The sequence below is a fragment of the Myiozetetes cayanensis genome, unplaced genomic scaffold (genome assembly GCF_022539395.1).
Source record: "Myiozetetes cayanensis isolate MyiCay16 unplaced genomic scaffold, myiCay2020 scf9, whole genome shotgun sequence".
In the NCBI taxonomy this organism is placed as follows: domain Eukaryota; kingdom Metazoa; phylum Chordata; class Aves; order Passeriformes; family Tyrannidae; genus Myiozetetes; species Myiozetetes cayanensis.
The window spans coordinates 25681010-25693416 of NW_026088185.1; positions in this window are offsets into that span (position 1 = coordinate 25681010).

Consider the following 12407-nt stretch of genomic DNA (forward strand, 5'->3'; position numbering starts at 1 on the left):
TCTTTTAGACCTGCACAGCAAAAATAGTGCCTCTATTTTAAAGGGCAAAGGAAAGGTGTTAATTAGTTACTGTAATGTCTCAGAGCTGCATAAGTGTAGTTGTTTATAGTTAGGGATATGTCCACAGTAGCTGGCATGTGGACAGTGATACTAAAAATAGATAAATACTAAGGTCAGTGGCTGTTTCAAAAGTTTTCTGCTACCTAAATATTAAACACTTCTGCTTATGTTATTTTTTTCTCTTCTAATAATCCAAAGGATCTGAGACTCTGCCTTGGGCAGTGGGATGTGCAAAAGGTCCACCAGCTGACAGAGTCTCAAGAGGCATTGTACCTAACCCTGTGGTTTGTTGATACAGTAAATTCAGTTTTCACTCTCCAAACACAACTGCAAAATCGTCACAGCTATGTGAATTGCTATCAGTCACATCAATAGTTTAAGTTCATTTAAAAATACCCATATGGGTGAACCTGTTGCATCAGACTTCACACTGCATCAGATTCTTCCTGCTTGCAGCACTCTAATTGCTAGAGCAGGAGCATAATCCCAAAGGCAGATATTGTGGCTAAGGATACAGTTTCACATTACAGCAAACTCACAGCACCAAGAGGCTGTTAAAAAAGCAGTTCTGCTCCTCCACCTCCTGTCAGCAACTACCACTGCCAGGTATGACATCAGTGTGGGACTTCTATTTCCACCACAAAGAAGAGTGGAAGGGATGCACAGGGCTGGGGGGCAGAGCAGTAAATCATATTCTGTCAAAAGCCTGCAGTAGAATCAGTGAAACAGTGATGTGGAACCACACCCAAAACTCAGCAGAAGGGCAATGACACTTGTATGTTTGAATCACATTTAAAATATTGTGCTAGTGGATCTGAACATTCAGTATTGATGAAGGCACCTCAGTGAGTCACAATTCTTCCAGTGCACCCTGCTTACTGCTGACAGGGAGTCATTGTCCCTGCCTTGTCTGGCAAGTAATTACTGCCGCAACTCTGCAGTTTATTCATTTCACTGGTGACAGTGAAATTCCAGACAAAGTTCTGCTGGGGAAAGAGTAAGTGAGCACCATTGTGCAAGTCAGAATCTGCTTTAAGTACCCACCTGAGCTGCTTTGAAAGACTTTATTGAAAATGTAAACTTTTTAGCTTCCCAGTCTATGTGTTAAAGAACAGTTCGGATGTTTTTTTTCTTTCACAATTACAATAACTCCTCTTTAGAAACAAAATGCTCAAGCCTTTTCAATTACTCCTCTTGGAGGAATTTATTAGTTTCTGAAATCATGCAATTTATTCACAAATATCCTCACCTTCTGAACAGAGCTGCCAAGACATAGAAATAAATAAATAGATGACACTTCCTCCAGGTTTTCCTCCTCACTTTTTTGTTCCTACCTTTCTTGACATTTATAAAATGTTATAAAACTTTCTACCAGGAAAAGTATAAAATACTTTTACAGTATTGTTGGTTTTTATTACAAAAACATTGTTACAGTAGCAATAATGCAATAGTCTTGTAAATCTCCTCTGTGTACTTGCTGTTCATTAAACTTAGTGGAGTGACAGGCACCACTCTGCAAAATACAGTATTTTGGGGGAAGATGCAACACATATTGTTTCCAAGCCTTTTATGGCAAGTCAGTCAGTAGTCACACTAAATCTTGAGGGAAGATTGATGAAGATTACTGGGAATATCATATTTGTCATGGAGGTGCTGGGTCACAGAGTCTTTTATTTTTCAACAAGGGCACTTGTGAGACAGCATCAGATAGATACCCTGCAACAGTGGTTATTTGGGCCAGCATGAAAGTGCTGTGCCCCTTTATACATATTTTGAAGATCCAAGCATCCTACTTAAGGTTAACCATCTGCCAAGTCATCTTAGTGTCTGTTACTGTTGATATGACATCAGCAGCTTGCCTGTATCCTTTGCACTGGACATTATTCACTACTGCTCACTATCAGTAAAAGTCATTTCTGCAAGAAAGATTTCCAGGCAGCAGATTCCAGTGAACCATTGACTTCATGTTTGTTATTCATAGTAAGTGCTTGGTTTCTTTAGACACTGTATTTGACTCCTCGTTGGAAAAGGGACTACTCTAAATTAAAAAAAAAAAAAAAAAGGTAAATAATATAAAACGAACTGTGATAAAGCAAGATAGGAATCAAGAATGTTTGTATTTCTGTGGAGATATGTGCACAAAGAATTAAACACTAGAACTGAGAACATGTTGGTCATGCTAATTGCCTGTTTGACCACTATCAAGGACTAAGGAGTTAAACTGGAGAGCTAAGCATTTACCTCTTTAAGCTTCTGAATGAAAGGGCAGAATTTGACTTCAAGACACAGGAGTTTAGTTCGTATAATTCTTCCAAGTGAAGTAGAGGTTGGCAGGGAAGAATGCTGTGCTAGACCTTGCTCTGAAACCCCTGCCTGTGAGGTTGTGGTTGCACAGTGGGAATATGGATTTGGCTTTGTTTTGCTTGGCCACCTGGTCAAAAGCCAGTTCCAAAGGCTAAGTCAGAGGGCTGTGCAAAGCATATGACTATTTTGAGCACAGAACTGAGGTAGTTCTGGTTTACACTGTTTATGGGGTCCTATAGCCCCCATATATTGTAGCCCAGGCAATGCTTGTATATGCTTGCAGCTGCCCATAAAAGGCAGTTTAAATTACCATTATAGCAAGAGAGTACTGTGTCCCACTGGTATACATGGGAATTCTGGAATATTTCCTCATGCAATATTAGCCCACAGATAACATCTCTAGGAAGAATCTGAGCTTCTGTTAAGTGTCCATGTAGGCAGGAAGTATGTAAAACCACTACAAATGAGCAAGGGTCTTTTATGAAACTACAGAAAGAAGCAGGAGATTTAGTTATTAATGTTGCTATATCTGGGCTTGTTCTCTATCTTCAATTTCTCTTATTTTCTTGGTTTCACAGAGACCTGTAGTATTTGTTTCTGGTTTTTCTATTAATACATCAGTTTTATTATTAATTTGGTTTTAGGGTGTCACTCAAAATAAAGTAAATACCAGCAATAAAACTTAATTAAAAGAATGAAAATGCACCACTTAAAAAGAGGAATAGTGTATACTAAGGTTTCAAATGTTCAAAAGTAGGTACAATTTTAAAGTAATTACATTTTAAAACCCTACAAGAAATCCTTTTCCCTCTCCCCCAAATTAATATTCTGCAAAGTTGTCTCCTTAGTGAAATTTCAGTCACCAAATGCATGGCTATTTAAGGGAACATGCTTTCAATCTCTGCCTGAGGAAGAGTGCACTGGGAGGGTATCATTCAGATAAATAGGACGAGCCAAATACTGAGATTAGTAAAGTGGCATTCTTAATTGTCAAGATGATGCTGAATAGACAGAGGCACTTAATTGTTGTATTTGTGCTCCATTGCATCATTGTCTCTTTGTGTTGCTTTTAATTTGTTTTCTACTGTAACTCATGAAACTTACATTACTGCCATTAAGGTGAATTTTTTGAAGCTGCGTCTGCTCATTGGTTTGCCGATTCCCTCTCTTGAAATTAGATTGATGTAGTGTTATATATTCATTCCAATCTAATGACTTTTCCAGAGCCCCAGAGTAAAGAAAATGGGTTTCATTAATTTCCCTAATAGCATCACTGAAAGACATGTAATATGTGAAGTTAAAACTTCTTTTGTTTTTAATCTCTTAATGATCTCTTTTCCCTTTGTTCAGACTAGCCTTAGTTTTGCAGAAATAAAGGGGAATGAAAATGTCTCTTGGTGGATTTGTCAGGAAAGCGAGACTTCAACCGTTTTGGTGGAAATGTTTCATGGCATTTTTATGTTCTCTACTGATGTTTATTCCCCTATTCAGTCCATTTATTGCTCCATAAATTGCAATGTGTATGGTTTCTTTTTTTTTTCACATCCCAAGGAAAATGAAGACCAAGTTGCTCAGCCACATCCTATTTAGCATCCTGAATTTGTGACTTGTCTCTGAATTAAAGTGTAGAAGTACCCTTACAATAACAGGAATTCTTCTCATTGTAGGGAAAGCAAGCTCTTAACATGTTTCATTTCTCCTGACCTAACTTCACAGTTGGTGAACCCAATTATTTAACACAGAAAGTTTTTACTGAATGCTTTTTTGCTGAAAAGGAGTTTGATTATTAGTTACGCTCTGACTTGGACAGCATGAAAAGGGATAGATATCTTCAGAATACACTATCTGAACCTAGGGTGTAAACCAGCACCAGACGTGTTTTCATGGCTTAGTTGCAGGATGAGGAATAAACAATCTTTGTTTTGAGGTGGTCCTAACCTTAATTCATTACAGAAGTTAATTTGTTTGAAAGGTGATAATTATAGACTTCATCAGTGTCAGGGCCAATAGTCTATGATCTGTACCTTTTTTTGTATAGACTTAGGTTCACATTTTGGACAATGAATGAAAACTAGGTGATAAATCACTGTCCAGTGTTGTAAATGTTCCCTGTGCTTATTTGCATCGCCTTTGGGTTTTCATTCCAGAAAAAGAGGAACATTCCATCATCTCTTGCAATAATTCTAAAGGTTTATTGGGTCCCTATTTAATGTAAATAATCTCAGGGTTTAGCTACATCATGCTGCAGGGTGAGATACAGTGATCTCCAGTCTGTCTAAAATCAACATATTTGGAACTACTAAAAAGCCGCCCTTACTTAAATAGTAGGCTTGCAGACTCTGCTATGGCCTTGTACTGATGTAGTTTGAACATGAATTAGTATTTATTGACTCAGGAACATTATGGTGCCACACAGAGCCAAGCCAGGATACAAGGCAAATACCAGGGTTTTGGGATGTTGCCAGCACTGTGGAGACTGATAATCTTGAGCATCATGGAAAAAGGACTACAGTTTTCTCTGTGGTATAATCCTTGAGGACAAGGGAAATAAAAATGCCCCTTGCTTCTTTTTTTACACCTCAACTGAAGACAATAAATCCAGCTTAGTCAGGAGATACAATGGTCATTTCATGTAGGCAGTTCTAGTCCCAGTACTTCAGTAGCAACTCTATGTCTGACCATTATCAGACTGTGTTAGTTAAGAATGGAGGTCAAGCTTTGTTATTAAGCACTACTTTGTTATTAAGCACTACAGCTGTGAGACAGTCACTGACCTAATAGCTATATCCTAAACACACAGTGTTTGTGCTTTACACATCAGATTTTCTGGTGGGAAGAAGGAAAAATGAGGGGTTATTCATCTCTTAAAAGATATTCCTGAGTCTTGATTTTGTCTCCATTGTTTCCAAAACTCTCTGAAAAATTTCATACTCAACAACTGAGTATGCTTCCATGTATTTGTCCAACTTATCTAATTTCCTAGCAAATTATTTTCTCATGACATTCTACTAATTTTCAAGTGCCAAATTTATCATAACATTTTTGTGCCATTTAGCCAATCCTTTTCAGTGAAAATTCACTTGTTTGGGAGAGTGGTAGGCACCACTGACCTACTTTTCCTGTTATTTACTAGTTAATTTATGTACTACAGAAGCTTCCTCGACATGCTCACTGGTCAACTCCTGTATGTTCCAAATTTGACAGAAGAGTCAGCTCATTAGTGCACTGCCTGTGTTTGTGTAGGAAGAATATCATCCTATTTTAGCATGATGTGTCTGACATTTGCTTTCAAATAGTATAATACAGCAAGAAAAACTTATCTTGAACTTACTCTGCTCACCAAGTGTAGTGGAAAACTCTAATTATGCCATCCTGAATCCATCTCTATAGTGCATTTTGTTAGAAGTCCCAGAAGTCTACATTACATACTAATAAATATTTCAGTTATAACCTAAAGGAAATGAAGTTTGGGAAGATTTCTCAACATAAAGATAAGCAGAAATTCAATTCTGATTATTTTGGTTTATACATATGAATTAACATGGAAACTTGACCTGTGGCAGGCAAACATCACTGTATGAGGTCATGTATTCCTTCAGTTTCCTTGGTTATGTCATACTGAGATTTGTGATGATCCAGGCAGTGTTTCTTTTCAATTAATGTTATGAAGTTCTCTATGTATTTCTCTGTGACAGCTTAAACCAATTTCCTTACTGCCATATTGCTTTATGTGTTCAAACACTTTATAGCTATTAATTCCTACATGCATAGGAATAAATGTCGTAACTTTTAGAAGGTCCACTTTTAGAAGGCCCCAAGAGTAGGAGACATTCACAAGAACAGAGAAGTATTCAATGGGACATGAAGAAACTGGTTTTGAAAAACAGTTTGGGACCAGGGCCAAAATGTCCCTGCTTAGCAGAAGTGCAGCATATCCTACACCTTCACTTAGTCAGTTCCTTCACTTCTTTGCTATGAAAAGTATTTCCTACTGGTCTACAGAAGCAGTAAGTGATTATCTACCTTACTGCAAAGCAGAGTCCATACTGGCCATGTTACTGAGGTACAGTAAGAGAAGAACCTTGAAAAAGAGTTCCTTCTTTCTCCGACCTCATGAGAAGAACCTTATGAAGGTGAGAAGTATCATGGATTTGTAGCTATTGTAACTCTACACAAGCGGGATGCCAAAAATACAGCAAGCGCAATACTTTAAATGAAAAATTCAAATAAGTCCTGTTTTGTGTATGTCTAGGTGTTATATGACTGTCCTTATCCTGTAAACATTCTGCTTTATTTAACCATGAAGCAGATGCACAGATTTTACTGCTCTTCATTGCTCTGTGCCTTTATAGATCATATCTTCTGCATCTTGCCATTGTCTGAGTTACAAGGGAAATTCAAAGTGATGTAATTACCCAAAGTTCTTCAGCAGAGTGCAAGCCTTCTTAAAAAAAATAAAAAAGATAGCAAAATAAAACATTTTTTTTTAAACTGAAGACACACTTGCAAATGTATTTGCTTACAATTCTCTAGCATCTCAGTGGTCCATCTCAGATACCAAGGAAAAAAATTATGCAGTTAATTTTTTTCTATGCTTTAGTTTTATTTAACACATATGTAAGTTAATATAAATAGATCCTGCTAGGATATACCATATTCCTATGTTTTGGCTACTGAATTAAATAGTCATTAGGGTGTTTATGATGCCTTTTGTTTCTAACAGCACAAGATGTCTCAGAACTACAAGATTCAGTTGTTTGTTTGTGTATGGATTTGGAACATCCTCAGGGGATGAGCTCTCTTGGATATTGTTTGTTTCTTCCATTTTTAGATCAAAATAGAGTACCTCTATTCACTCTGAACTCGAATACTTCTCTCGCCCACCAAGATTTTGGATTTACTTCATTAAATATAGAGCGATGAATACTGAGAGGAACATGGTAACATTGTCTTCATACAAGTCAATTTTTAACTGGAATATTTGAAGTCGTTTAGAAAGCACAACACAAAAGACAAGGATGTGGATGCAGCTGTACTTCTGTCTTCTCTTTGATCTTTTCAAATGAGCTGATCTCAAAAGGTGCCTGAACCTTTTTTCTTGCTGGTCTGGTAGAATCATTTTTCTACTTTTTCTTTTTTTTTCTTTTTTTCTTTTTTTTCAAAATTAAACCAGCTGTCAGGAATAACTGTCTTAAAAGCATTTTGAGAATTGTAATAAAGCATTAGAGGGCATTATTTAAAATTGCAAGAAGCCATCAATGTTATTCAGTTTCACAGGAATATATATTTTACTGGAAGCTAAGTTTGATAACTTTCCCCTTTAAGTTGCAACGTAAGAAACAAATTCTCAGTTGTTTGGTTCTCTCAGGTATTGGTGAAAGCCAAGGAGTATACAGGATTTTTACAGTATAAGTGTATTGGGCCACAGTTCAACTGGCTTCAATGGAGGTCACTTATCAAAGGATAAGTACTTCACTTGGGGGTTTCATTTTTTGCTACCATCAAAGGGCAACTGCCAGCAAAGAACAATACCTTTACAATCAGTCATATCTGTATTTACTCTACGGTGCCCATCTCTGCTGAAACAGAGAAAGGAAAAATTGCCATGGACATCAGCTCACTGCTAATCTTTGTCAGTGATCACATCAACTGATAGTGCTACAAAAATACTGATATGGGCTGCAGGTTTAATATCTCAAGAAAGGATTCCCTGCAGATATGTGTCAGCTTTATCAACCCTAATTTAGATAGTAGCTGAACCATCTGTACTTGATTTGTGTAGACACAGAAGAATAAAAATCGGTTAGCAGATAGTTTACTCGCATCCTATTTCTCAGATGCATTGGCTGAATCAAGTGACTGAAAACTTACAAGCAAGAAGAGACTTTTTTTTTTTTTATGAACCCAGACTCATATGCACTGTGTTTTAATCTTGGCCCCACAGTACTTGAACCCACAAGAAAATTATTAAAATGAATAAAATTCATTGGGTTATAAAAGGAGATAAAAAAGTTAAATGATCTGAAGTATATTTTATATAAGACTGTAATTTTTCAATAAGCCTTCAAAACAAGCCTGTCTATTAGAGGAAGGAATATATTACTGCAGTGCAGGAGGTTTCAATAACTTCAGCTATTTAGAAAAGATTATTGAGACATTTATGACTGAAGGAAAATGTTCCCCATCAAAATAAACTGAGATATGTTTTCCAAGATGCTAGACCTAGCAACTGTTTGAGGGGTTGGAAAACTTGCTTGGAAAGTGTTATGCTTTAGCAGGGTCTCAGTGGTTGTTGGTGTAGTGGAGTTATACGAAATGTTTGGAGTTGGACCTACAGCAAGTGATTGTGTGCATCACTTCTGCTTCCTGTGCTGCATTTCTGTTCCTCTTCAAAAACCCCACCAGATCTTTGGCCTTTGTTACCCCATCCTTTGCAGACCTACTTTGGTATAGAAGACACGACTCAAAGTTCATCTCTTAAACCTGATTGGTTGTTTCAGCTTGGAGTCGGATGTATGCACAGTATGGAGCCAAGAAGTGTTTGGATGATAATCTCAGGGACGTGGTGTGACTCCTGGGGAGGGTCCTGTGCAGGGCCAGGAGTTGGACTCAATGATCATTGTGGGTCCCTTCCAGCTCAGCATATTTTGTTATTCTGTTAAAAATTTCTTCACTAGAGGGTTGTCAAACATTGGAGAAGGCCACCCAATTGCACTTAGGGTCATAGTTTAGTGGTGGCCTTGGCAGTGCTGTTTTAGCAGTTAGACTTAATGATCTTAAAGGTCTTTTCCAGCCTAAATCATTATATGATTCTGCTATATTCATGAGTTGCAGTCTCTCCAAGAAACTCTTATTTGTGGCTGAACTTTTATTTTTAAGTGTTACCTGTGGAAGTCACAGTAGCTTAACATGATGGACTTCAACCAGTTCATCTCTCGTTTTAATTGTTTGGCTTAATTTACAAAGACCCACAAACTAAATCAGTCTAAGGGAAATTTAAACATGTTCAAATGCACTTAGTGGTAAAGTTTGCACTGCTTTAACATGATTGATCCAAGTTTGAGTCACTTGAGTTTATACTAAACTTGTGTATAGATGAGGTCATGAGCTCTACAAAGACATGACATTAGAAAGGTGAATGTCATTCCCTCTGATCATTTGAAGACTCAATCAATACACAGGATATGCTTTAAGGTCTTGTCTGTTTTGCCAAGAAAGCCCAGAGAACATTGTGTATTTTACCAGAGTGGAAGAAGAACAGAAGGAAAGTCCTAAAATTCAGCATTTGAAAAGCAACCAGTCTGTATGTTTAGCTAATTGCTAACAAAGCTTAACCTGCTCTGTTGAATGTCAGAGCAAAGCATCTCAGTGGGTTTTGGCATCACAAAGGTGTGCAGCTGGGAAAATATATACATTCTACTATGAAATGGACAATGCAAATTAAAAGTCTGAGCCTACTTCTGTAGAAATTAATGGAAATTAATGACTTTAAATGGAACAGGGTCAGAAATCCAATTTCTTGCTATGTTGTCTCTATTTTCATTAGTGACATAGGGTGTAGGAGTTGAGCAGGGGGATGAGTTTTTATTTGTATCTTAACAGCTTTGCTTTCACGTGAATAGTCTCCCTTTAATTTTTCAAATTTTATTTACTTTTGAAACATACCTCAAAATGAGGAGAACATGTAAGCAGTATGACATAGTTACCTTTCTGCATGGACATTGAATTAGCCTGCCTCATATGATCCTTTATTCCTCTGCTGCTTTATAATAAGCTTTTTATAAACAATGACTGTTAGAAGAGAAATTTAGAACAGGACATCAAATGGCCAGTCTAATTACTTAAACATCAAATGATCACTTATTACAGAGAACTGATGGACACCTTGTCTCCATCTTTATTCAACTATTAGAATATGGGACATTGATACAAAATGAAGTTTTGAAAAGAGAGCAATTTATTTTTCTTATAAATGTTACCTTACATCTGGACCAAATAAAAAGAAAAAAAAGGGGGGTGGTGAAGAAGGAAGAGCAGATCAATGTTTTGGTTAGATTAGGAACAGCAGGTTCATAATTAATTTATCTTCTTGTTCCAGGCTCTTGTAGTGACAAATACACACCTGATTTGTAGACTACAGGGCCACCTCAGGTCACCAGTGTGTTTTCAGCTTTTACAACATAGTGAAGAAACTGTCTGTAATCATATATCGTGGGCTTGCAGAATGACACTTGATACTTAATTTATTCTAATGTAGTACTGGTTTAGAGAGCATGTATTTTCCTGGCTTAATCACTTGACTTTGTCTCAGCTATTACTTAACAAAAGATTGTAACAGAGAACTGCACTCAAGTATGTGCCTCCTCTGGCACTTGTCTGTTTAAAGCACTTCTCCCTTCCATTCTTGAACACTCAAAACCTCTCCTTGGCCCAATGTATACTCAACATTTTGTCCTTTTGTTATCTCAGTACAGTAAGATTTATCTCACAAAAGAGGTATCACAGTCGTATTGTCTTACAAGATCTGGTCAAAAGGTCATAGTTACAAAGAAGAAATTACAACCTTATGAGAAAAATGAAAACCTGTATTTTTATTCACAGTAGTTTTCACAGTGGAGGTTCAGCTTATAAACAAAGGGTGCAGCCTATTTAGAAAAAACGTATTCTAAATGATACTTCGTCTTTCTACTCAACAGATGGTTTTTTTCTTTCTCCTCCTCCTTGGGGATTTTATAATGCTAAATGTTGGAGCTCTCTGAACCACGGACAACCTGATAGCTCCCTTATGCCTGGCATAATCTAACACAAAAGACTGTCCTTAGAAAATGTTAGCTTACTGTTTTTAATGAGGGAATAAAACATTAAATAGTGACACAGAACCAGTTATAGGAAAGAGAAATTACTTGCAAACAGTTACTAAAACCAGCACTTTTCAACAGGTTCAAAAATACCCTGTAAAGTGTGAAGCACTCAGGTGCTTGCTGGAATAGCATCTCATATTTCATGGTGCACTGGAAAGCACAGCCACCTGGTTTTGAAGCTCTTTATGGAAGAAAGGATGGATGCTTTTGATGAATATTCTCCCTTCTGGGACTGCAACCTGTGGTGTGTGATTAAAGATAATTCACCTAGGAGTTTCACACACACAGAGGAAAACCTTGCAAGGAAATGTAACTGCCTTTGGCACAGACATAGGCTGCTTTCCCCCAAACACAGATCTTTAATGAGAACTGTTCTACTTCATCAAACACATGCCCTTTTTCCCAGTGCAGAAACTCCCTAGGGCTAATGCAAACCAAAGGCATTTGCTCTTCGTGCCGCACTCATGAGGTCTGGTGACCCACCACACAGCAGTGCCTAAACTCTAGTAAAATCTGTGCAGAGAACTTGTCTCAACAAAATAGATTTCTGCTGAAATACACTTTCAAAGCCAAAAAGTTTTACGAATAGAAGAGTTCTGATGGAGTGGTTGAGGGGAGAAAACCTAAAATCACCTGAATTTAGAATCTGCTCACCCACTTCCAACTGAAAATGGAGATTTCAACCTGATACCCTGTGGGGACCACACTGGGTGGACAGAGAGTAGCAAAAACCAATTTGGAAGCATCTAAGTTTTCATGAAATGAAACTTTTTTTCTCTAGCTTTTCCAATCCTCCCTATAGCATTGATTTCATCTTGGCCTAGCTTTTTCTGTGCCTACATATGTGGACCTGGAGTTAACAATTCTGACCTCTAATGTATTTAAGAGATCATAGGAGACCAGCTACTGCCCTGGCAAGTTCTTCTTAATTCCCTTTTTAAACTTTCAGTATATCTGTAGACTAACACTCTTAAACTTTTTGAATTTACATTGACCAAAAAAAAAAATTCCTAATTACCTTTTTAGGGACTTTCTCTAAGTGGACTGCAGACCACAGGACTCCGTGTATCACAAGATGTAAACCAGTGCTGTAGATTAATAACTTTGGGAGAAATCTGCCTTTTTTCCTCTTAAACTTACTTTGTGAATGAGGTGTTTTCAGATTATTTTCAAGATAAAGAC